Below are 27480 nucleotides of genomic sequence, written 5' to 3' on the forward strand. Positions count from 1 at the left end.
GCCAGAATAGCACAATAGTGGTGTTCTTACCCTGAATTAACACTTAATGCTAGAACTTGAAACTGAATGTGAATCAACTCCGTTTAGGAAGTTGTACTGAACCCCAGGAGGCCTTACAAGAAAAACACTCTGCTTTTGAGAAACAGGCACTCTTGCACTCTACTGTGTTTCCTATAGGGCCAGTACAGTCAGCTAGCTCAGAACAAAAGAACTGTGCTACCTACACAAACGGGGAATATCTAGTTCAACTCAGTATTGGAAACTGAGAAAACTGGAGCTTCCCTTCAGTCCAATACACTGTATTTGCTGGGAACAGACGCAGGTGCTATTTGCACTGTTTATGGCCAGTATAGCACAATAGTGGTATTCTTACCCTGAATTAACACTTAATGCTAGAACTTGAAACTGAATGTGAATCAACTCTGTTTAGGAAGTTGTATTGAACCCCAGTCCGCCTTACAAGAAAAACACTCTGCTTTTGAGAAACAGGCACTCTTGCACTCTACTGTGTTTCCTATAGGGCCAGTACAGTGAACTAGCTCAGAACAAAAGAACTGTGCTTCCTACACAAACGGGGCATATCTAGTTCAACTCAGTATTGGAAACTGAGTAAAACAGAAGCTTCTCTTCAGTCCAATACACTGTATTACCTGGGAACAGACGCAGGTGCTATTTGCACTGTTTATGGACAGAATAGCACAATAGTGGAGTTCTTACCCTGAATTAACACTTAAATGCTAGAACTTGAAACTGAATGTGAATCAACTCCGTTTAGGAAGTTGTATTGAACCCCAGTCGGCCTTACAAGAAAAACACTCTGCTTTTGAGAAACAGGCACTCTTGCACTCTACTGTGTTTCCTATAGGGCCAGTACAGTGAGCTAGCTCAGAACAAAAGAACTGTGCTTCCTACACAAACGGGGCATATCTAGTTCAACTCAGTATTGGAAACTGAGTAAAACAGGAGCTTCTCTTCAGTCCAATACACTGTATTTGCTGGGAACAGACGCAGGTGCTATTTGCACTGTTTATGGCCAGAATAGCACAATAGTGGTGTTCTTACCCTAAATTTACACTTAATGCTAGAACTTGAAACTGAATGTGAATCAACTCCGTATAGGAAGTTGTATTGAACCCCAGTCGGCCTAACAAGAAAAACACTCTGCTTTTGAGAAACAGGCACTCTTGCACTCTACTGTGTTTCCTATAGGGCCAGTACAGTGAGCTAGCTCAGAACAAAAGAACTGTGCTTCCTACACAAACAGGGCATATCTAGTTCAACTCAGTATTGGAAACTGAGTAAAAAAGGAGCTTCTCTTCAGTCCAATACACTGTATTTGCTGGGAACAGACGCAGGTGCTATTTGCACTGTTTATGGCCAGAGTAGCACAATAGTGGTGTTCTTACCCTGAATTAACACTTAATGCTAGAACGTGAAACTGAATGTGAATCAACTCTGTTTAGGAAGTTGTATTGAACCCCAGTCGGCCTTACAAGAAAAACACTCTGCTTTTGAGAAACAGGCACTCTTGCACTCTACTGTGTTTCCTATAGGGCCAGTACAGTGAGCTAGCTCAGAACAAAAGAACTGTGCTTCCTACACAAACGGGGCATATCTAGTTCAACTCAGTATTGGAAACTGAGTAAAACAGGAGCTTCTCTTAGGTCCAATACACTGTATTTGCTGGGAACAGACGCAAGAGCTATTTGCACTGTTTATGGCCAGAATAGCACAATACTGGTATTCTTACCCTGAATTAGAACTTAATGCTAGAACTTGAAACTGAATGTGAATCAACTCCGTTTAGGAAGTTGTATTGTACCCCAGTCGGCCTTACAAGAAAAACACTCTGCTTTTGAGAAACAGGCACTCTTGCACTCTACTGTGTTTCCTATAGGGCCACTACAGTGAGCTAGCTCAGAACAAAAGAACTCTGCTTCCTACACAAACGGGGCATATCTAGTTCAACTAAGTATTGGAAACTGAGTAAAACAGGAGCTTCTCTTCAGTCCAATACACTGTATTTGGTGGGAACAGACGCAGGTGCTATTTGCACTGTTTATGGCCAGAATAGCACAACAGTGGTGTTCTTACCCGGAATTAACACTTAATGCTAGAACTTGAAACTGAATGTGAATCAACTCCGTTTAGGAAGTTGTATTGAACCTCAGTCGGCCTTACAAGAAAAACACTCTGCTTTTGAGAAACAGGCACTCTTGCACTCTACTGTGTTTCCTATAGGGCCAGTACAGTGAGCTAGCTCAGAACAAAAGAACTGTGCTTCCTACACAAACGGGGCATATCTAGTTCAACTCAGTATTGGAATCTGAGTAAAACAGGAGCTTCTCTTAGGTCCAATACACTGTATTTGCTGGGAACAGACGCAAGAGCTATTTGCACTGTTTATGGCCAGAATAGCACAATACTGGTATTCTTACCCTGAATTAGAACTTAATGCTAGAACTTGAAACTGAATGTGAATCAACTCCGTTTAGGAAGTTGTATTGTACCCCAGTCGGCCTTACAAGAAAAACACTCTGCTTTTGAGAAACAGGCACTCTTGCACTCTACTGTGTTTCCTATAGGGCCACTACAGTGAGCTAGCTCAGAACAAAAGAACTCTGCTTCCTACACAAACGGGGCATATCTAGTTCAACTAAGTATTGGAAACTGAGTAAAACAGGAGCTTCTCTTCAGTCCAATACACTGTATTTGGTGGGAACAGACGCAGGTGCTATTTGCACTGTTTATGGCCAGAATAGCACAACAGTGGTGTTCTTACCCTGAATTAACACTTAATGATAGAACTTGAAACTGAATGTGAATCAACTCCGTTTAGGAAGTTGTATTGAACCCCAGTCCGCCTTACAAGAAAAACACTCTGCTTTTGAGAAACAGGCACTCTTGCACTCTACTGTGTTTCCTATAGGGCCAGTACAGTGAGCTAGCTCAGAACAAAAGAACTGTGCTTCCTACACAAACGGGGCATATCTAGTTCAACTCAGTATTGGAAACTGAGTAAAACAGGAGCTTCTCTTCTGGCCACTGTTATGGCCAGAATAGCACAATAGTGGTGTTCTTACCATGAATTAGCACTTAATGCTAGAACTTGAAACTGAATGTGAATAAACTCTGTTTAGGAAGTTGTATTGAACCCCAGTCGGCCTTACAAGAAAAACACTCTGCTTTTGAGAAACAGGCACTCTTGCACTCTACTGTGTTTCCTATAGGGCCAGTACAGTGAGCTAGCTCAGAAAAAAAGAACTGTGCTTCCTACACAAACGGGGCATATCTAGTTCAACTCAGTATTGGAAACTGAGTAAAACAGGAGCTTCTCTTCAGTCCAATACACTGTATTTGCTGGGAACAGACGCAGGTGCTATTTGTACTGTTTATGGCCAGAATAGCACAATAGTGGAGTTCTTACCCTGAATTAACACTTAATGCTAGAACTTGAAACTGAATGTGAATCAACTCCGTTTAGGAAGTTGTATTGAACCCCAGTCGGCCTTATAAGTAAAACACTCTGCTTTTGAGAAACAGGCACTCTTGCACTCTACTGTGTTTCCTATAGGGCCAGTACAGTGAGCTAGCTCAGAACAAAAGAACTGTGCTTCCTACACAAACGGGGCATATCTAGTTCAACTCAGTATTGGAAACTGAGTAAAACAGGAGCTTCTCTTCAGTCCAATACACTGTATTTGCGGGGAACAGAAGCAAGTGCTATTTGTACTGTTTATGGCCAGAATAGCACAATAATGGTGTTCTTACCCTGAATTAACACTTAATGCTAGAACTTGAAACTGAATGTGAATCAACTCCATTTAGGAAGTTGTATTGAACCTCAGTCGGCCTTCCAAGAAAAACACTCTGCTTTTGAGAAACAGGCACTCTTGCACTCTACTGTGTTTCATATAGGGCCAGTACAGTGAGCTAGCTCAGAACAAAAGAACTGTGCTTCCTACACCAACGGGGCATATCTACTTCAACTCAGTATTGGAAACTGAATAAAACAGGAGCTTCTCTTCAGTCCAATACACTGTATTACCTGGGAACAGACGCAAGTGCTATTTGCACTGTTTATGGCCAGAATAGCACAATAGTGGTGTTCTTACACTGAATTAGCACTTAATGCTAGAACTTGAAACTGAATATGAATCAACTTCGTTTAGGAAGTTGTATTGAACCCCAGTCCGCCTTACAAGAAAAACACTCTGCTTTTGAGAAACAGGCACTCTTACACTCTACTGTGTTTCCTATAGGGCCAGTACAGTGAGCTAGCTCAGAACAAAAGAACTGTGCTTCCTGCACAAACGGGGCATATCTAGTTCAACTAAGTATTGGAAACTGAGTAAAACAGGGGATTCACTTCTGGCCACTGTTTATGGCCAGAAGCTTCTCTCTGGCCACTGTTTATGGCCAGAATAGCACAATAGTGGTGTTTTTACCCTGAATTAGAACTTAATGCTAGAACTTGAAACTGAATGTGAATCAACTCGGTTTAAAAAGTTGTATTGAAACCCAGTCGGCCTTACAAGAAAAACACTCTGCTTTTGAGAAACAGGCACTCTTGCACTCTACTGTCTTTCCTATAGGGCCAGTACAGTGAGCTAGCTCAGAACAAAAGAACTGTGCTTCCTACACAAACGGGGAATATCTAGTTCAACTCAGTATTGTAAACTGAGAAAACTGGAGCTTCCCTTCAGTCCAATACACTGTATTTGCTGGGAACAGACGCAGGTGCTATTTGCACTGTTTATGGCAAGAATAGCACAATAGTGGTATTCTTACCCTGAATTAACACTTAATGCTAGAACTTGAAACTGAATGTGAATCAACTCTGTTTAGGAAGTTGTATTGAACCCCAGTCCGCCTTACAAGAAAAACACTCTGCTTTTGAGAAACAGGCACTCTTGCATTCTACTGTGTTTCCTATAGGGCCAGTACAGTGAGCTAGCTCAGAACAAAGAACTGTGCTTCCTACACAAACGGGGCATATCTAGTTCAACTCAGTATTGGAAACTGAGTAAAACAGAAGCTTCTCTTCAGTCCAATACACTGTATTACCTGGGAACAGACGCAGGTGCTATTTGCACTGTTTATGGACAGAATAGCACAATAGTGGAGTTCTTACCCTGAATTAACACTTAATGCTAGAACTTGAAACTGAATGTGAATCAACTCCGTTTAGGAAGTTGTATTGAACCCCAGTCGGCCTTACAAGAAAAACACTCTGCTTTTGAGAAACAGGCACTCTTGCACTCTACTGTGTTTCCTATAGGGCCAGTACAGTGAGCTAGCTCAGAACAAAAGAACTGTGCTTCCTACACAAACGGGGCATTTCTAGTTCAACTCAGTATTGGAAACTGAGTAAAACAGGAGCTTCTCTTCAGTCCAATACACTGTATTTGCTGGGAACAGACGCAGGTGCGATTTGCACTGTTTATGGCCAGAATAGCACAATAGTGGTGTTCTTACCCTAAATTTACACTTAATGCTAGAACTTGAAACTGAATGTGAATCAACTCCGTTTAGGAAGTTGTATTGAACCCCAGTCGGCCTAACAAGAAAAACACTCTGCTTTTGAGAAACAGGCACTCTTGCACTCTACTGTGTTTCCTATAGGGCCAGTACAGTGAGCTAGCTCAGAACAAAAGAACTGTGCTTCCTACACAAACAGGGCATATCTAGTTCAACTCAGTATTGGAAACTGAGTAAAAAAGGAGCTTCTCTTCAGTCCAATACACTGTATTTGCTGGGAACAGACGCACGTGCTATTTGTACTGTTTATGGCCAGAATAGCACAATAGTGGTGTTCTTACCCTGAATTAACACTTAATGCTAGAACGTGAAACTGAATGTGAATCAACTCTGTTTAGGAAGTTGTATTGAACCCCAGTCGGCCTTACAAGAAAAACACTCTGCTTTTGAGAAACAGGCACTCTTGCACTCTACTGTGTTTCCTATAGGGCCAGTACAGTGAGCTAGCTCAGAACAAAAGAACTGTGCTTCCTACACAAATGGGGCATATCTAGTTCAACTCAGTATTGGAAACTGAGTAAAACAGGAGCTTCTCTTCAGTCCAATACACTGTATTTGCTGGGAACAGACGCAAGTGCTATTTGTACTGTTTATGGCCAGAATAGCACAATAGTGGTTTCTTACCCTGAATTAACACTTAATGCTAGAACTTGAAACTGAATGTGAATCAACTCCGTTTAGGAAGTTGTATTGAACCCCAGTCGGCCTTACAAGAAAAACACTCTGCTTTTGAGAAACAGGCACTCTTGCACTCTACTGTGTTTCCTATAGGGTCAGTACAGTGAGCTAGCTCAGAAAAAAAGAACTGTGCTTCCTACACAAACGGGGCATATCTAGTTCAACTCAGTATTGGAAACTGAGTAAAACAGGAGCTTCTCTTCTGGCCACTGTTTATGGCCAGAATAGCACAATAGTGGTGTTCTTACCATGAATTAGCACTTAATGCTAGAACTTGAAACTGAATGTGAATCAACTCCGTTTAGGAAGTTGTATTGAACCCCAGTCGGCCTTACAAGAAAAACACTCTGCTTTTGAGAAACAGGCACTCTTGCACTCTACTGTGTTTCCTATAGGGCCAGTACAGTGAGCTAGCTCAGAACAAAGTACTGTGCTTCCTACACAAACGGGGCATATCTAGTTCAACTCAGTATTGGAAACTGAGTAAAACAGGAGCTTCTCTTCAGTCCAATACACTGTATTTGCTGGGAACAGACGAGGTGCTATTTGCACTGTTTATGGCCAGAATAGCACAATAGTGGTGTTCTTACCCTAAATTTACACTTAATGCTAGAACTTGAAACTGAATGTGAATCAACTCCGTTTAGGAAGTTGTATTGAACCCCAGTCGGCCTTACAAGAAAAACACTCTGCTTTTGAGAAACAGGCACTCTTGCACTCTACTGTGTTTCCTATAGGGTCAGTACAGTGAGCTAGCTCAGAAAAAAAGAACTGTGCTTCCTACACAAACGGGGCATATCTAGTTCAACTCAGTATTGGAAACTGAGTAAAACAGGAGCTTCTCTTAGGTCCAATACACTGTATTTGCTGGGAACAGACGCAAGAGCTATTTGCACTGTTTATGGCCAGAATAGCACAATACTGGTATTCTTACCCTGAATTAGAACTTAATGCTAGAACTTGAAACTGAATGTGAATCAACTCCGTTTAGGAAGTTGTATTGTACCCCAGTCGGCCTTACAAGAAAAACACTCTGCTTTTGAGAAACAGGCACTCTTGCACTCTACTGTGTTTCCTATAGGGCCACTACAGTGAGCTAGCTCAGAACAAAAGAACTCTGCTTCCTACACAAACGGGGCATATCTAGTTCAACTAAGTATTGGAAACTGAGTAAAACAGGAGCTTCTCTTCAGTCCAATACACTGTATTTGGTGGGAACAGACGCAGGTGCTATTTGCACTGTTTATGGCCAGAATAGCACAACAGTGGTGTTCTTACCCTGAATTAACACTTAATGCTAGAACCTGAAACTGAATGTGAATCAACTCCGTTTAGGAAGTTGTATTGAACCTCAGTTGGCCTTACAAGAAAAACACTCTGCTTTTGAGAAACAGGCACTCTTGCACTCTACTGTGTTTCCTAAAGGGCCAGTCAGTGAGCTAGCTCAGAACAAAAGAACTGTGCTTCCTACACAAACGGGGCATATCTAGTTCAACTCAGTATTGGAAACTGAGTAAAACAGGAGCTTCTCTTCAGTCCGATACACTGTATTTGCTGGGAACAGACGCGAGTGCTATTTGCACTGTTTATGGCCAGAATAGCGCAATAGTGGTGTTCTTACCCTGAATTACCACTTAATGCAAGAACTTGAAACTGAATGTGAATCAACTCCGTTTAGGAAGTTGTATTGAACCCCAGTCGGCCTTACAAGAAAAACACTCTGCTTTTGAGAAATAGGCACTCTTGCACTCTACTGTGTTTCCTATGGGGCCAGTACAGTGAGCTAGCTCAGAACAAAAGAACTGTGCTTCCTGCACAAACGGGGCATATCTAGCTCAACTCAGTATTGGAAACTGAGTAAAACAGGACCTTCTCTTCTGGCCACTGTTTATGGCCAGAATAGCACAATAGGGGTGTTCTTACCCTGAATTAGCACTTAAAGCTAGAACTTGAAACTGAATGTGAATCAACTCCGTTTAGGAAGTTGTATTGAACCCCAGTCGGCCTTACAAGAAAAACACTCTGCTTTTGAGAAACAGGCACTCTTCCACTCTACTGTGTTTCCTATAGGGCCAGTACAGTGAGCTAGCTCAGAACAAAAGAACTGTGCTTCCTACACAAACGGGGCATATCTAGTTCAACTCAGTATTGGAAACTGAGTAAAACAGGAGCTTCTCTTCAGTCCAATACACTGTATTTGCTTGGAACAGACACAGGTGCTATTTGCAGTGTTTATGGCCAGAATAGCACAATAATGGTGTTCTTACCCTGAATTAACACTTAATGCTAGAACTTGAAACTGAATGTGAATCAACTCCGTTTAGGAAGTTGTATTGAACCTCAGTCGGCCTTACAAGAAAAACACTCTGCTTTTGAGAAACAGGCACTCTTGCACTCTACTGTGTTTCCTATATGGCCAGTACAGTGAGCTAGCTCAGAACAAAAGAACTGTGCTTCCTACACCAACGGGGCATATCTACTTCAACTCAGTATTGGAAACTGAATAAAACAGGAGCTTCTCTTCAGTCCAATACACTGTATTACCTGGGAACAGACGCAAGTGCTATTTGCACTGTTTATGGCCAGAATAGCACAATGGTGGTGTTCTTACCCTGAATTAGCACTTAATGCTAGAACTTGAAACTAAATGTGAATCAACTTCGTTTAGGAAGTTGTATTGAACCCCAGTCAGCCTTACAAGAAAAACACTCTGCTTTTGAGAAACAGGCACTCTTACACTCTACTGTGTTTCCTATAGGGCCAGTACAGTGAGCTAGCTCAGAACAAAAGAACTGTGCTTCCTGCACAAACGGGGCATATCTAGTTCAACTAAGTATTGGAAACTGAGTAAAACAGGGGATTCACTTCTGGCCACTGTTTATGGCCAGAAGCTTCTCTTCTGGCCACTGTTTATGGCCAGAATAGCACAATAGTGGTGTTTTTACCCTGAATTAGAACTTAATGCTAGAACTTGAAACTGAATGTGAATCAACTCGGTTTAGGAAGTTGTATTGAAACCCAGTCGGCCTTACAAGAAAAACACTCTGCTTTTGAGAAACAGGCACTCTTGCACTCTACTGTCTTTCCTATAGGGCCAGTACAGTGAGCTAGCTCAGAACAAAAGAACTGTGCTTCCTACACAAACGGGGAATATCTAGTTCAACTCAGTATTGGAAACTGAGAAAACTGGAGCTTCCCTTCAGTCCAATACACTGTATTTGCTGGGAACAGACACAGGTGCTATTTGCACTGTTTATGGCCAGAATAGCACAATAGTGGTATTCTTACCCTGAATTAACACTTAATGCTAGAACTTGAAACTGAATGTGAATCAACTCCGTTTAGGAAGTTGTATTGAACCCCAGTCGGCCTTACAAGAAAAACACTCTGCTTTTGAGAAACAGGCACTCTTGCACTCTACTGTGTTTCCTATAGGGTCAGTACAGTGAGCTAGCTCAGAAAAAAAGAACTGTGCTTCCTACACAAACGGGGCATATCTAGTTCAACTCAGTATTGGAAACTGAGTAAAACAGGAGCTTCTCTTCTGGCCACTGTTTATGGCCAGAATAGCACAATAGTGGTGTTCTTACCATGAATTAGCACTTAATGCTAGAACTTGAAACTGAATGTGAATCAACTCCGTTTAGGAAGTTGTATTGAACCCCAGTCGGCCTTACAAGAAAAACACTCTGCTTTTGAGAAACAGGCACTCTTGCACTCTACTGTGTTTCCTATAGGGCCAGTACAGTGAGCTAGCTCAGAACAAAGAACTGTGCTTCCTACACAAACGGGGCATATCTAGTTCAACTCAGTATTGGAAACTGAGTAAAACAGGAGCTTCTCTTCAGTCCAATACACTGTATTTGCTGGGAACAGACGCAGGTGCTATTTGTACTGTTTATGGCCAGAGTAGCACAATAGTGGTGTTTTTACCCTGAATTAACACTTAATGCTAGAACTTGAAACTGAATGTGAATCAACTCCGTTTAGGAAGTTGTATTGAACCCCAGTCGGCCTAACAAGAAAAACACTCTGCTTTTGAGAAACAGGCACTCTTGCACTCTACTGTGTTTCCTATAGGGCCAGTACAGTGAGCTAGCTCAGAACAAAAGAACTGTGCTTCCTACACAAACAGGGCATATCTAGTTCAACTCAGTATTGGAAACTGAGTAAAAAAGGAGCTTCTCTTCAGTCCAATACACTGTATTTGCTGGGAACAGACGCAGGTGCTATTTGCACTGTTTATGGCCAGAGTAGCACAATAGTGGTGTTCTTACCCTGAATTAACACTTAATGCTAGAACGTGAAACTGAATGTGAATCAACTCTGTTTAGGAAGTTGTATTGAACCCCAGTCGGCCTTACAAGAAAAACACTCTGCTTTTGAGAAACAGGCACTCTTGCACTCTACTGTGTTTCCTATAGGGCCAGTACAGTGAGCTAGCTCAGAACAAAAGAACTGTGCTTACTACACAAACGGGGCATATCCAGTTCAACTCAGTATTGGAAACTGAGTAAAACAGGAGCTTCTCTTAGGTCCAATACACTGTATTTGCTGGGAACAGACGCAAGAGCTATTTGCACTGTTTATGGCCAGAATAGCACAATACTGGTATTCTTACCCTGAATTAGAACTTAATGCTAGAACTTGAAACTGAATGTGAATCAACTCCGTTTAGGAAGTTGTATTGTACCCCAGTCGGCCTTACAAGAAAAACACTCTGCTTTTGAGAAACAGGCACTCTTGCACTCTACTGTGTTTCCTATAGGGCCACTACAGTGAGCTAGCTCAGAACAAAAGAACTCTGCTTCCTACACAAACGGGGCATATCTAGTTCAACTAAGTATTGGAAACTGAGTAAAACAGGAGCTTCTCTTCAGTCCAATACACTGTATTTGGTGGGAACAGACGCAGGTGCTATTTGCACTGTTTATGGCCAGAATAGCACAACAGTGGTGTTCTTACCCTGAATTAACACTTAATGCTAGAACTTGAAACTGAATGTGAATCAACTCCGTTTAGGAAGTTGTATTGAACCTCAGTCGGCCTTACAAGAAAAACACTCTGCTTTTGAGAAACAGGCACTCTTGCACTCTACTGTGTTTCCTAAAGGGCCAGTACAGTGAGCTAGCTCAGAACAAAAGAACTGTGCTTCCTACACAAACGGGGCATATCTAGTTCAACTCAGTATTGGAAACTGAGTAAAACAGGAGCTTCTCTTCAGTCCGATACACTGTATTTGCTGGGAACAGACGCGAGTGCTATTTGCACTGTTTATGGCCAGAATAGCGCAATAGTGGTGTTCTTACCCTGAATTACCACTTAATGCAAGAACTTGAAACTGAATGTGAATCAACTCCGTTTAGGAAGTTGTATTGAACCCCAGTCGGCCTTACAAGAAAAACACTCTGCTTTTGAGAAATAGGCACTCTTGCACTCTACTGTGTTTCCTATGGGGCCAGTACAGTGAGCTAGCTCAGAACAAAAGAACTGTGCTTCCTGCACAAACGGGGCATATCTAGCTCAACTCAGTATTGGAAACTGAGTAAAACAGGACCTTCTCTTCTGGCCACTGTTTATGGCCAGAATAGCACAATAGGGGTGTTCTTACCCTGAATTAGCACTTAAAGCTAGAACTTGAAACTGAATGTGAATCAACTCCGTTTAGGAAGTTGTATTGAACCCCAGTCGGCCTTACAAGAAAAACACTCTGCTTTTGAGAAACAGGCACTCTTCCACTCTACTGTGTTTCCTATAGGGCCAGTACAGTGAGCTAGCTCAGAACAAAAGAACTGTGCTTCCTACACAAACGGGGCATATCTAGTTCAACTCAGTATTGGAAACTGAGTAAAACAGGAGCTTCTCTTCAGTCCAATACACTGTATTTGCTTGGAACAGACACAGGTGCTATTTGCAGTGTTTATGGCCAGAATAGCACAATAATGGTGTTCTTACCCTGAATTAACACTTAATGCTAGAACTTGAAACTGAATGTGAATCAACTCCGTTTAGGAAGTTGTATTGAACCTCAGTCGGCCTTACAAGAAAAACACTCTGCTTTTGAGAAACAGGCACTCTTGCACTCTACTGTGTTTCCTATAGGGCCAGTACAGTGAGCTAGCTCAGAACAAAAGAACTGTGCTTCCTACACCAACGGGGCATATCTACTTCAACTCAGTATTGGAAACTGAATAAAACAGGAGCTTCTCTTCAGTCCAATACACTGTATTACCTGGGAACAGACGCAAGTGCTATTTGCACTGTTTATGGCCAGAATAGCACAATAGTGGTGTTCTTACCCTGAATTAGCACTTAATGCTAGAACTTGAAACTAAATGTGAATCAACTTCGTTTAGGAAGTTGTATTGAACCCCAGTCGGCCTTACAAGAAAAACACTCTGCTTTTGAGAAACAGGCACTCTTGCACTCTACTGTGTTTCCTATAGGGCCAGTACAGTGAGCTAGCTCAGAACAAAAGAACTGTGCTTACTACACAAACGGGGCATATCCAGTTCAACTCAGTATTGGAAACTGAGTAAAACAGGAGCTTCTCTTAGGTCCAATACACTGTATTTGCTGGGAACAGACGCAAGAGCTATTTGCACTGTTTATGGCCAGAATAGCACAATACTGGTATTCTTACCCTGAATTAGAACTTAATGCTAGAACTTGAAACTGAATGTGAATCAACTCCGTTTAGGAAGTTGTATTGTACCCCAGTCGGCCTTACAAGAAAGACACTCTGCTTTTGAGAAACAGGCACTCTTGCACTCTACTGTGTTTCCTATAGGGCCACTACAGTGAGCTAGCTCAGAACAAAAGAACTCTGCTTCCTACACAAACGGGGCATATCTAGTTCAACTAAGTATTGGAAACTGAGTAAAACAGGAGCTTCTCTTCAGTCCAATACACTGTATTTGGTGGGAACAGACGCAGGTGCTATTTGCACTGTTTATGGCCAGAATAGCACAACAGTGGTGTTCTTACCCTGAATTAACACTTAATGCTAGAACTTGAAACTGAATGTGAATCAACTCCGTTTAGGAAGTTGTATTGAACCTCAGTCGGCCTTACAAGAAAAACACTCTGCTTTTGAGAAACAGGCACTCTTGCACTCTACTGTGTTTCCTAAAGGGCCAGTACAGTGAGCTAGCTCAGAACAAAAGAACTGTGCTTCCTACACAAACGGGGCATATCTAGTTCAACTCAGTATTGGAAACTGAGTAAAACAGGAGCTTCTCTTCAGTCCGATACACTGTATTTGCTGGGAACAGACGCGAGTGCTATTTGCACTGTTTATGGCCAGAATAGCGCAATAGTGGTGTTCTTACCCTGAATTACCACTTAATGCAAGAACTTGAAACTGAATGTGAATCAACTCCGTTTAGGAAGTTGTATTGAACCCCAGTCGGCCTTACAAGAAAAACACTCTGCTTTTGAGAAATAGGCACTCTTGCACTCTACTGTGTTTCCTATGGGGCCAGTACAGTGAGCTAGCTCAGAACAAAAGAACTGTGCTTCCTGCACAAACGGGGCATATCTAGCTCAACTCAGTATTGGAAACTGAGTAAAACAGGACCTTCTCTTCTGGCCACTGTTTATGGCCAGAATAGCACAATAGGGGTGTTCTTACCCTGAATTAGCACTTAAAGCTAGAACTTGAAACTGAATGTGAATCAACTCCGTTTAGGAAGTTGTATTGAACCCCAGTCGGCCTTACAAGAAAAACACTCTGCTTTTGAGAAACAGGCACTCTTCCACTCTACTGTGTTTCCTATAGGGCCAGTACAGTGAGCTAGCTCAGAACAAAAGAACTGTGCTTCCTACACAAACGGGGCATATCTAGTTCAACTCAGTATTGGAAACTGAGTAAAACAGGAGCTTCTCTTCAGTCCAATACACTGTATTTGCTTGGAACAGACACAGGTGCTATTTGCAGTGTTTATGGCCAGAATAGCACAATAATGGTGTTCTTACCCTGAATTAACACTTAATGCTAGAACTTGAAACTGAATGTGAATCAACTCCGTTTAGGAAGTTGTATTGAACCTCAGTCGGCCTTACAAGAAAAACACTCTGCTTTTGAGAAACAGGCACTCTTGCACTCTACTGTGTTTCCTATAGGGCCAGTACAGTGAGCTAGCTCAGAACAAAAGAACTGTGCTTCCTACACCAACGGGTCATATCTACTTCAACTCAGTATTGGAAACTGAATAAAACAGGAGCTTCTCTTCAGTCCAATACACTGTATTACCTGGGAACAGACGCAAGTGCTATTTGCACTGTTTATGGCCAGAATAGCACAATAGTGGTGTTCTTACCCTGAATTAGCACTTAATGCTAGAACTTGAAACTAAATGTGAATCAACTTCGTTTAGGAAGTTGTATTGAACCCCAGTCAGCCTTACAAGAAAAACACTCTGCTTTTGAGAAACAGGCACTCTTACACTCTACTGTGTTTCCTATAGGGCCAGTACAGTGAGCTAGCTCAGAACAAAAGAACTGTGCTTCCTGCACAAACGGGGCATATCTAGTTCAACTAAGTATTGGAAACTGAGTAAAACAGGGGATTCACTTCTGGCCACTGTTTATGGCCAGAAGCTTCTCTTCTGGCCACTGTTTATGGCCAGAATAGCACAATAGTGGTGTTTTTACCCTGAATTAGAACTTAATGCTAGAACTTGAAACTGAATGTGAATCAACTCGGTTTAGGAAGTTGTATTGAAACCCAGTCGGCCTTACAAGAAAAACACTCTGCTTTTGAGAAACAGGCACTCTTGCACTCTACTGTCTTTCCTATAGGGCCAGTACAGTGAGCTAGCTCAGAACAAAAGAACTGTGCTTCCTACACAAACGGGGAATATCTAGTTCAACTCAGTATTGGAAACTGAGAAAACTGGAGCTTCCCTTCAGTCCAATACACTGTATTTGCTGGGAACAGACACAGGTGCTATTTGCACTGTTTATGGCCAGAATAGCACAATAGTGGTATTCTTACCCTGAATTAACACTTAATGCTAGAACTTGAAACTGAATGTGAATCAACTCCGTTTAGGAAGTTGTATTGAACCCCAGTCGGCCTTACAAGAAAAACACTCTGCTTTTGAGAAACAGGCACTCTTGCACTCTACTGTGTTTCCTAGAGGGTCAGTACAGTGAGCTAGCTCAGAAAAAAAGAACTGTGCTTCCTACACAAACGGGGCATATCTAGTTCAACTCAGTATTGGAAACTGAGTAAAACAGGAGCTTCTCTTCTGGCCACTGTTTATGGCCAGAATAGCACAATAGTGGTGTTCTTACCATGAATTAGCACTTAATGCTAGAACTTGAAACTGAATGTGAATCAACTCCGTTTAGGAAGTTGTATTGAACCCCAGTCGGCCTTACAAGAAAAACACTCTGCTTTTGAGAAACAGGCACTCTTGCACTCTACTGTGTTTCCTATAGGGCCAGTACAGTGAGCTAGCTCAGAACAAAGAACTGTGCTTCCAAACAAACGGGGCATATCTAGTTCAACTCAGTATTGGAAACTGAGTAAAACAGGAGCTTCTCTTCAGTCCAATACACTGTATTTGCTGGGAACAGACGAGGTGCTATTTGCACTGTTTATGGCCAGAATAGCACAATAGTGGTGTTCTTACCCTAAATTTACACTTAATGCTAGAACTTGAAACTGAATGTGAATCAACTCCGTTTAGGAAGTTGTATTGAACCCCAGTCCGCCTTACAAGAAAAACACTCTGCTTTTGAGAAACAGGCACTCTTGCACTCTACTGTGTTTCCTATAGGGCCAGTACAGTGAGCTAGCTCAGAACAAAAGAACTGTGCTACCTACACAAACGGGGAATATCTAGTTCAACTCAGTATTGGAAACTGAGAAAACTGGAGCTTCCCTTCAGTCCAATACACTGTATTACCTGGGAACAGACGCAGGTGCTATTTGCACTGTTTATGGACAGAATAGCACAATAGTGGAGTTCTTACCCTGAATTAACACTTAAATGCTAGAACTTGAAACTGAATGTGAATCAACTCCGTTTAGGAAGTTGTATTGAACCCCAGTCGGCCTTATAAGAAAAACACTCTGCTTTTGAGAAACAGGCACTCTTGCACTCTACTGTGTTTCCTATAGGGCCAGTACAGTGAGCTAGCTCAGAACAAAAGAACTGTGCTTCCTACACAAACGGGGCATATCTAGTTCAACTCAGTATTGGAAACTGAGTAAAACAGGAGCTTCTCTTCAGTCCAATACACTGTATTTGCTGGGAACAGACGCAGGTGCTATTTGCACTGTTTATGGCCAGAATAGCACAATAGTGGTGTTCTTACCCTAAATTTACACTTAATGCTAGAACTTGAAACTGAATGTGAATCAACTCTGTTTAGGAAGTTGTATTGAACCCCAGTCGGCCTAACAAGAAAAACACTCTGCTTTTGAGAAACAGGCACTCTTGCACTCTACTGTGTTTCCTATAGGGCCAGTACAGTGAGCTAGCTCAGAACAAAAGAACTGTGCTTCCTACACAAACAGGGCATATCTAGTTCAACTCAGTATTGGAAACTGAGTAAAAAAGGAGCTTCTCTTCAGTCCAATACACTGTATTTGCTGGGAACAGACGCAGGTGCTATTTGCACTGTTTATGGCCAGAGTAGCACAATAGTGGTGTTCTTACCCTGAATTAACACTTAATGCTAGAACGTGAAACTGAATGTGAATCAACTCTGTTTCGGAAGTTGTATTGAACCCCAGTCGGCCTTACAAGAAAAACACTCTGCTTTTGAGAAACAGGCACTCTTGCACTCTACTGTGTTTCCTATAGGGCCAGTACAGTGAGCTAGCTCAGAACAAAAGAACTGTGCTTCCTACACAAACGGGGCATATCTAGTTCAACTCAGTATTGGAAACTGAGTAAAACAGGAGCTTCTCTTAGGTCCTATACACTGTATTTGCTGGGAACAGACGCAAGAGCTATTTGCACTGTTTATGGCCAGAATAGCACAATACTGGTATTCTTACCCTGAATTAGAACTTAATGCTAGAACTTGAAACTGAATGTGAATCAACTCCGTTTAGGAAGTTGTATTGTACCCCAGTCGGCCTTACAAGAAAAACACTCTGCTTTTGAGAAACAGGCACTCTTGCACTCTACTGTGTTTCCTATAGGGCCACTACAGTGAGCTAGCTCAGAACAAAAGAACTCTGCTTCCTACACAAACGGGGAATATCTAGTTCAACTAAGTATTGGAAACTGAGTAAAACAGGAGCTTCTCTTCAGTCCAATACACTGTATTTGGTGGGAACAGACGCACGTGCTATTTGCACTGTTTATGGCCAGAATAGCACAACAGTGGTGTTCTTACCCTGAATTAACACTTAATGCTAGAACTTGAAACTGAATGTGAATCAACTCCGTTTCGGAATTTGTATTGAACCTCAGTCGGCCTTACAAGAAAAACACTCTGCTTTTGAGAAACAGGCACTCTTGCACTCTATTGTGTTTCCTAAAGGGCCAGTACAGTGAGCTAGCTCAGAACAAAAGAACTGTGCTTCCTACACAAACGGGGCATATCTAGTTCAACTCAGTATTGGAAACTGAGTAAAACAGGAGCTTCTCTTCAGTCCGATACACTGTATTTGCTGGGAACAGACGCGAGTGCTATTTGCACTGTTTATGGCCAGAATAGCGCAATAGTGGTGTTCTTACCCTGAATTACCACTTAATGCAAGAACTTGAAACTGAATGGGAATCAACTCCGTTTATGAAGTTGTATTTAACCCCAGTCGGCCTTACAAGAAAAACACTCTGCTTTTGAGAAATAGGCACTCTTGCACTCTACTGTGTTTCCTATGGGGCCAGTACAGTGAGCTAGCTCAGAACAAAAGAACTGTGCTTCCTGCACAAACAGGGCATATCTAGCTCAACTCAGTATTGGAAACTGAGTAAAACAGGACCTTCTCTTCTGGCCACTGTTCATGGCCAGAATAGCACAATAGGGGTGTTCTTACCCTGAATTAGCACTTAAAGCTAGAACTTGAAACTGAATGTGAATCAACTCCGTTTAGGAAGTTGTATTGAACCCCAGTCGGCCTTACAAGAAAAACACTCTGCTTTTGAGAAACAGGCACTCTTCCACTCTACTGTGTTTCCTATAGGGCCAGTACAGTGAGCTAGCTCAGAACAAAAGAACTGTGCTTCCTACACAAACGGGGCATATCTAGTTCAACTCAGTATTGGAAACTGAGTAAAACAGGAGCTTCTCTTAGGTCCAATACACTGTATTTGCTTGGAACAGACGCAGGTGCTATTTGCAGTGTTTATGGCCAGAATAGCACAATAGTGGTGTTCTTACCCTGAATTAACACTTAATGCTAGAACTTGAACCTGAATGTGAATCAACTCCGTTTAGGAAGTTGTATTGAACGCCAGTCCGCCTTACAAGAAAAACACTCTGCTTTTGAGAAACTGGCACCCTTGCACTCTACTGTGTTTCCTATAGGGCCAGTACAGTGAGCTAGCTCAGAACAAAAGAACTGTGCTTCCTACACAAACGGGGAATATCTAGTTCAACTCAGTATTGGAAACTGAAAAAACTGGAGCTTCCCTTCAGTCCAATACACTGTATTTGCTGGGAACAGACACAGGTGCTATTTGCACTGTTTATGGCCAGAATAGCACAATAGTGGTATTCTTACCCTGAATTAACACTTAATGCTAGAACTTGAAACTGAATGTGAATCAACTCTGTTTAGGAAGTTGTATTGAACCCCAGTCTGCCTTACAAGAAAAACACTCTGCTTTTGAGAAACAGGCACGCTTGCACTCTACTGTGTTTCCTATAGGGCCAGTACAGTGAGCTAGCTCAGAACAAAAGAACTGTGCTTCCTACACAAACGGGGCATATCTAGTTCAACTCAGTATTGGAAACTGAGTAAAACAGGAGCTTCTCTTCAGTCCAATACACTGTATTACCTGGGAACAGACGCAGGTGCTATTTGCACTGTTTATGGACAGAATAGCACAATAGTGGAGTTCTTACCCTGAATTAACACTTAATGCTAGAACTTGAAACTGAATGTGAATCAACTCCGTTTAGGAAGTTGTATTGAACCCCAGTCGGCCTTACAAGAAAAACACTCTGCTTTTGAGAAACAGGCACTCTTGCACTCTACTGTGTTTCCTATAGGGCCAGTACAGTGAGCTAGCTCAGAACAAAAGAACTGTGCTTCCTACACAAACGGGGCATATCTAGTTCAACTCAGTATTGGAAACTGAGTAAAACAGAAGCTTCTCTTCAGTCCAATACACTGTATTACCTGGGAACAGACGCAGGTGCTATTTGCACTGTTTATGGACAGAATAGCACAATAGTGGAGTTCTTACCCTGAATTAACACTTAAATGCTAGAACTTGAAACTGAATGTGAATCAACTCCGTTTAGGAAGTTGTATTGAACCCCAGTCGGCCTTACAAGAAAAACACTCTGCTTTTGAGAAACAGGCACTCTTGCACTCTACTGTGTTTCCTATAGGGCCAGTACAGTGAGCTAGCTCTGAACAAAAGAACTGTGCTTCCTACACAAACGGGGCATATCTAGTTCAACTCAGTATTGGAAACTGAGTAAAACAGGAGCTTCTCTTCAGTCCAATACACTGTATTTGCTGGGAACAGACGCAGGTGCTATTTGCACTGTTTATGGCCAGAATAGCACAATAGTGGTGTTCTTACCCTAAATTTACACTTAATGCTAGAACTTGAAACTGAATGTGAATCAACTCCGTTTAGGAAGTTGTATTGAACCCAAGTTGGCCTAACAAGAAAAACACTCTGCTTTTGAGAAACAGGCACTCTTGCACTCTACTGTGTTTCCTATAGGGCCACTACAGTGAGCTAGCTCAGAACAAAAAACTGTGCTTCCTGCACAAACGGGGCATATCTAGTTCAACTCAGTATTGGAAACTGTGTAAAACAGGAATTTCTCTTCAGTCCAAAACACTGTATTTGCTGTGAAAACACGCAGGTGCTATTTGCACTGTTTATGGACAGAATAGCACAATAGTGGAGTTCTTACCCTGAATTAACACTTAATGCTAGAACTTGAAACTGAATGTGAATCAACTCCGTTTAGGAAGTTGTATTGAACCCCAGTCGGCCTTACAAGAAAAACACTCTGCTTTTGAGAAACAGGCACTCTTGCACTCTACTGTGTTTCCTATAGGGCCAGTACAGTGAGCTAGCTCAGAACAAAAGAACTGTGCTTCCTACACAAACGGGGCATATCTAGTTCAACTCAGTATTGGAAACTGAGTAAAACAGGAGCTTCTCTTCAGTCCAATACACTGTATTTGCTGGGAACAGAAGCAAGTGCTATTTGTACTGTTTATAGCCAGAATAGCACAATAATGGTGTGCTTACCCTGAATTAACACTTAATGCTAGAACTTGAAACTGAATGTGAATCAACTCCGTTTAGGAAGTTGTATTGAACCCTAGTCGGCCTTACAAGAAAAACACTCTGCTTTTGAGAAACAGGCACTCTTGCATTCTACTGTGTTTCCTATAGGGCCAGTACAGTGAGCTAGCTCAGAACAAAAGAACTGTGCTTCCTACACAAACGGGGCATATCTACTTCAACTCAGTATTGGAAACTGAGTAAAACAGGAGCTTCCCTTCAGTCCAATACACTGTATTTGCTGGGAACAGACGCAAGTGCTATTTGCACTGTTTATGGCCAGAATAGCACAATAGTGGTGTTCTTACCCTGAATTAGCACTTAATGCTAGAACTTGAAACTGAATGTGAATCAACTTCGTTTAGGAAGTTGTATTGAACCCCAGTCGGCCTTACAAGAAAAACACTCTGCTTTTGAGAAACAAGCACTCTTACACTCTACTGTGTTTCCCATAGGGCCAGTACAGTGAGCTAGCTCAGAACAAAAGAACTGTGCTTCCTGCACAAACGGGGCATATCTAGTTCAACTCAGTATTGGAAACTGAGTAAAACAGGGGATTCACTTCTGGCCACTGTTTATGGCCAGAAGCTTCTCTTCTGGCCACTGTTTATGGCCAGAATAGCACAATAGTGGTGTTTTTACCCTGAATTAGCACTTAATGCTAGAACTTGAAACTGAATGTGAATCAACATCGTTTAGGAAGTTGTATTGAACCCCAGTCGGCCTTACAAGAAAAACACTCTGCTTTTGAGAAACAAGCACTCTTACACTCTACTGTGTTTCCTATAGGGCCAGTACAGTGAGCTAGCTCAGAACAAAAGAACTGTGCTTCCTGCACAAACGGGGCATATCTAGTTCAACTCAGTATTGGAAACTGAGTAAAACAGGGGATTCACTTCTGGCCACTGTTTATGGCCAGAAGCTTCTCTTCTGGCCACTGTTTATGGCCAGAATAGCACAATAGTGGTGTTTTTACCCTGAATTAACACTTAATGCTAGAACTTGAAACTGAATGTGAATCAACTCGGTTTAGGAAGTTGTATTGAAACCCAGTCGGCCTTACAAGAAAAACACTCTGCTTTTGAGAAACAGGCACTCTTGCACTCTACTGTGTTTCCTATAGGGCCAGTACAGTGAGCTAGCTCTGAACAAAAGAACTGTGCTTCCTACACACACGGCGCATACCTAGTTCAACTCAGTATTGGAAACTGAGTAAAACAGGAGCTTCTCTTCAGTCCAATACACTGTATTTGCTGGGAACAGACGCGAGTGCTATTTGCACTGTTTATGGCCAGAATAGCACAATAGTGGTGTTCTTACCCTGAATTAACACTTAATGCTAGAACTTGAAACTGAATGTGAATCAACTCCGTTTAGGAAGTTGTATTGAACCCCAGTCGGCCTTACAAGAAAATCACTCTGCTTTTGAGAAACAGGCACTCTTGCACTCAAGTGTGTTTCCTATAGGGCCAGTACAGTGAGCTAGCTCAGAACAAAAGAACTGTGCTTCCTACACAAACGGGGCATATCTAGTTCAACTCAGTATTGGAAACTGAGTAAAACAGGAGCTTCTCTTCAGTCCAATACACTGTATTTGCTGGGAAGAGACGCAGGTGCTATTTGTACTGTTTATGGACACAATAGCACAATAGTGGAGTTCTTACCCTGAATTGACATTTAATGCTAGAACTAGAAACTGAATGTGAATCAACTCCGTTTAGGAAGTTGTATTGAACCCCAGTCGGCCTTACAAGAAAAACACTCTGCTTTTGAGAAACAGGCACTCTTGCACTCTACTGTGTTTCCTATAGGGCCAGTACAGTGAGCTAGCTCAGAACAAAAGAACTGTGCTTCCTACACAAACGGGGCATATCTAGTTCAACTCAGTATTGGAAACAGAGTAATACAGGAGCTTCTCTTCAGTCCAATACACTGTATTTGCTGGGAACAGACGCAGGTGCTATTTGCACTGTTTATGGCCAGAATAGCACAATAGTGGTATTCTAACCCTGAATTAACACTTAATGCTAGAACTTGAAACTGAATGTGAATCAACTCCGTTTAGGAAGTTGTATTGAACCCCAGTCCGCCTTACAAGAAAAACACTCTGCTTTTGAGAAACAGGCACTCTTGCACTCTATTGTGTTTCCTATAGGGCCAGTACAGTGAGCTAGCTCAGAACAAAAGAACTGTGCTTCCTGCACAAACGGGGCATATCTAGCTCAACTCATTATTGGAAAATGAGTAAAAGAGGAGCTTCTCTTCTGGCCACTGTTTATGGACAGAAGCTTCTCTTTTGGCCACTGTTTATGGCCAGAATAGCACAATAGTGGTGTTCTTACCCTGAATTAACACTTAATGCTAGAACTTGAACCTGAATGTGAATCAACTCCGTTTAGGAAGTTGTATTGAACCCCAGTCGGCCTTACAAGAAAAACACTCTGCTTTTGAGAAACAGGCACTCTTGCACTCTACTGTGTTTCCTATAGGGCCATTACAGTGAGCTAGCTCAGAACAAAAGAACTGTGCTACCTACACAAACGGGGAATATCTAGTTCAACTCAGTATTGGAAACTATGAAAACTGGAGCTTCCCTTCAGTCCAATACACTGTATTTGCTGGGAACAGACGCAGGTGCTATTTGCACTGTTTATGGCCAGAATAGCACAATAGTGGTATTCTTACCCTGAATTAACACTTAATGCTAGAACTTGAAACTGAATGTGAATCAACTCTGTTTAGGAAGTTGTATTGAACCCCAGTCCGCCTTACAAGAAAAACACTCTGCTTTTGAGAAACAGGCACTCTTGCACTCTACTGTGTTTCCTATAGGGCCAGTACAGTGAGCTAGCTCAGAACAAAAGAACTGTGCTTCCTACACAAACGGGGCATATCTAGTTCTACTCAGTATTGGAAACTGAGTAAAACAGAAGCTTCTCTTCAGTCCAATACACTGTATTACCTGGGAACAGACGCAGGTGCTATTTGCACTGTTTATGGACAGAATAGCACAATAGTGGAGTTCTTACCCTGAATTAACACTTAATGCTAGAACTTGAAACTGAATGTGAATCAACTCCGTTTAGGAAGTTGTATTGAACCCCAGTCGGCCTTACAAGAAAAACACTCTGCTTTTGAGAAACAGGCACTCTTGCACTCTAGTGTGTTTCCTATAGGGCCAGTACAGTGAGCTAGCTCAGAACAAAAGAACTGTGCTTCCTACACAAACGGGGCATGTCTAGTTCAACTCAGTATTGGAAACTGAGTAAAACAGGAGCTTCTCTTCAGTCCAATACACTGTATTTGCTGGGAACAGACGCAGGTGCTATTTGCACTGTTTATGGCCAGAAGAGCACAATAGTGGTGTTCTTACCCTAAATTTACACTTAATGCTAGAACTTGAAACTGAATGTGAATCAACTCCGCTTAGGAAGTTGTATTGAACCCCAGTCGGCCTAACAAGAAAAACACTCTGCTTTTGAGAAACAGGCACTCTTGCACTCTACTGTGTTTCCTATAGGGCCAGTACAGTGAGCTAGCTCAGAACAAAAGAACTGTGCTTCCTACACAAACGGGGCATATCTAGCTCAACTCAGTATTGGAAACTGAGTAAAAGAGGAGCTTCTCTTCAGTCCAATACACTGTATTTGCTGGAAACAGACGCGAGTGCTATTTGCACTGTTTATGGCCAGAATAGCACAATAGTGGTGTTCTTACCCTGAATTAACACTTAATGCTAGAACTTGAAACTGAATGTGAATCAACTCCGTTTAGGAAGTTGTATTGAACCCCAGTCGGCCTTACAAGAAAAACACTCTGCTTTTGAGAAACAGGCACTCTTGCACTCTACTGTGTTTCCTATAGGGCCAATACAGTGAGCTAGCTCAGAACAAAAAACTGTGCTTCCTGCACAAACGGGGCATATCTAGTTCAACTCAGTATTGGAAACTGTGTAAAACAGGAATTTCTCTTCAGTCCAAAACACTGTATTTGCTGTGAACAGTCGCAGGTGCTATTTGCACTGTTTATGGCCAGAATAGCACAATAGTGGTGTTCTTACCCTGAATTAGCACTTAATGCTAGAACTTGAAACTGAATGTGAATCAACTCTGTTTAGGAAGTTGTATTGAACCCCAGTTGGCCTTACAAGAAAAACACTCTGCTTTTGAGAAACAGGCACTCTTGCACTCTACTGTGTTTCCTATAGGGCCAGTACAGTGAGCTAGCTCAGAAAAAAAGAACTGTGCTTCCTACACAAACGGAGCATATCTAGTTCAACTCAGTATTGGAAACTGAGTAAAACAGGAGCTTCTCTTCAGTCCAATACACTGTATTTGCTGGGAACAGACGCAGGTGCTATTTGCACTGTTTATGGCCAGAATAGCACAATAGTGGTGTTCTTACCCTAAATTTACACTTAATGCTAGAACTTGAAACTGAATGTGAATCAACTCCGTTTAGGAAGTTGTATTGAACCCCAGTCCGCCTTACAAGAAAAACACTCTGCTTTTGAGAAACAGGCACTCTTGCACTCTACTGTGTTTCCTATAGGGCCAGTACAGTGAGCTAGCTCAGAACAAAAGAACTGTGCTTCCTACACAAACGGGGTATATCTAGTTCAACTCAGTATTGGAAACTGAGTAAAAGAGGAGCTTCTCTTCAGTCCAATACACTGTATTTGCTGGAAACAGACGCGAGTGCTATTTGCACTGTTTATGGCCAGAATAGCACAATAGTGGTGTTCTTACCCTGAATTAACACTTAATGCTAGAACTTGAAACTGAATGTGAATCAACTCCGTTTAGGAAGTTGTATTGAACCCCAGGAGGCCTTACAAGAAAAACACTCTGCTTTTGAGAAACAGGCACTCTTGCACTCTACTGTGTTTCCTATAGGGCCAGTACAGTGAGCTAGCTCAGAACAAAAGAACTGGGCTACCTACACAAACGGGGAATATCTAGTTCAACTCAGTATTGGAAACTGAGAAAACTGGAGCTTCCCTTCAGTCCAATACACTGTATTTGCTGGGAAGAGACGCAGGTGCTATTTGCACTGTTTATGGCCAGAATAGCACAATAGTGGTATTCTTACCCTGAATTAACACTTAATGCTAGAACTTGAAACTGAATGTGAATCAACTCTGTTTAGGAAGTTGTATTGAACCCCAGTCCGCCTTACAAGAAAAACACTCTGCTTTTGAGAAACAGGCACTCTTGCACTCTACTGTGTTTCCTATAGGGCCAGTACAGTGAGCTAGCTCAGAACAAAAGAACTGTGCTTCCTACACAAACGGGGCATATCTAGTTCTACTCAGTATTGGAAACTGAGTAAAACAGAAGCTTCTCTTCAGTCCAATACACTGTATTACCTGGGAACAGACGCAGGTGCTATTTGCACTGTTTATGGCCAGAATAGCACAATAGTGGCATTCTTACCCTGAATTAACACTTAATGCTATAACTTGAAACTGAATGTGAATCAACTCTGTTTAGGAAGTTGTATTGAACCCCAGTCCGCCTTACAAGAAAAACACTCTGCTTTTGAGAAACAGGCACTCTTGCACTCTACTGTGTTTCCTATAGGGCCAGTACAGTGAGCTAGCTCAGAACAAAAGAACTGTGCTTCCTACACAAACGGGGCATATCTAGTTCTACTCAGTATTGGAAACTGAGTAAAACAGAAGCTTCTCTTCAGTCCAATACACTGTATTACCTGGGAACAGACGCAGGTGCTATTTGCACTGTTTATGGACAGAATAGCACAATAGTGGAGTTCTTACCCTGAATTAACACTTAATGCTAGAACTTGAAACTGAATGTGAATCAACTCCGTTTAGGAAGTTGTATTGAACCCCAGTCGGCCTTACAAGAAAAACACTCTGCTTTTGAGAAACAGGCACTCTTGCACTCTACTGTGTTTCCTATAGGGCCAGTACAGTGAGCTAGCTCAGAACAAAAGAACTGTGCTTCCTACACAAACGGGGCATGTCTAGTTCAACTCAGTATTGGAAACTGAGTAAAACAGGAGCTTCTCTTCAGTCCAATACACTGTATTTGCTGGGAACAGACGCAGGTGCTATTTGCACTGTTTATGGCCAGAATAGCACAATAGTGGTGTTCTTACCCTAAATTTACACTTAATGCTAGAACTTGAAACTGAATGTGAATCAACTCCGCTTAGGAAGTTGTATTGAACCCCAGTCGGCCTAACAAGAAAAACACTCTGCTTTTGAGAAACAGGCACTCTTGCACTCTACTGTGTTTCCTATAGGGCCAGTACAGTGAGCTAGCTCAGAACAAAAGAACTGTGCTTCCTACACAAACGGGGCATATCTAGCTCAACTCAGTATTGGAAACTGAGTAAAAGAGGAGCTTCTCTTCAGTCCAATACACTGTATTTGCTGGAAACAGACGCGAGTGCTATTTGCACTGTTTATGGCCAGAATAGCACAATAGTGGTGTTCTTACCCTGAATTAACACTTAATGCTAGAACTTGAAACTGAATGTGAATCAACTCCGTTTAGGAAGTTGTATTGAACCCCTGGAGGCCTTACAAGAAAAACACTCTGCTTTTGAGAAACAGGCACTCTTGCACTCTACTGTGTTTCCTATAGGGCCAATACAGTGAGCTAGCTCAGAACAAAAAACTGTGCTTCCTGCACAAACGGGGCATATCTAGTTCAACTCAGTATTGGAAACTGAGTAAAACAGGAATTTCTCTTCAGTCCAAAACACTGTATTTGCTGTGAACAGTCGCAGGTGCTATTTGCACTGTTTATGGCCAGAATAGCACAATAGTGGTGTTCTTACC

The sequence above is a fragment of the Peromyscus maniculatus genome, chromosome 8, assembly GCF_049852395.1.
Source record: "Peromyscus maniculatus bairdii isolate BWxNUB_F1_BW_parent chromosome 8, HU_Pman_BW_mat_3.1, whole genome shotgun sequence".
Lineage (NCBI taxonomy): Eukaryota > Metazoa > Chordata > Mammalia > Rodentia > Cricetidae > Peromyscus > Peromyscus maniculatus.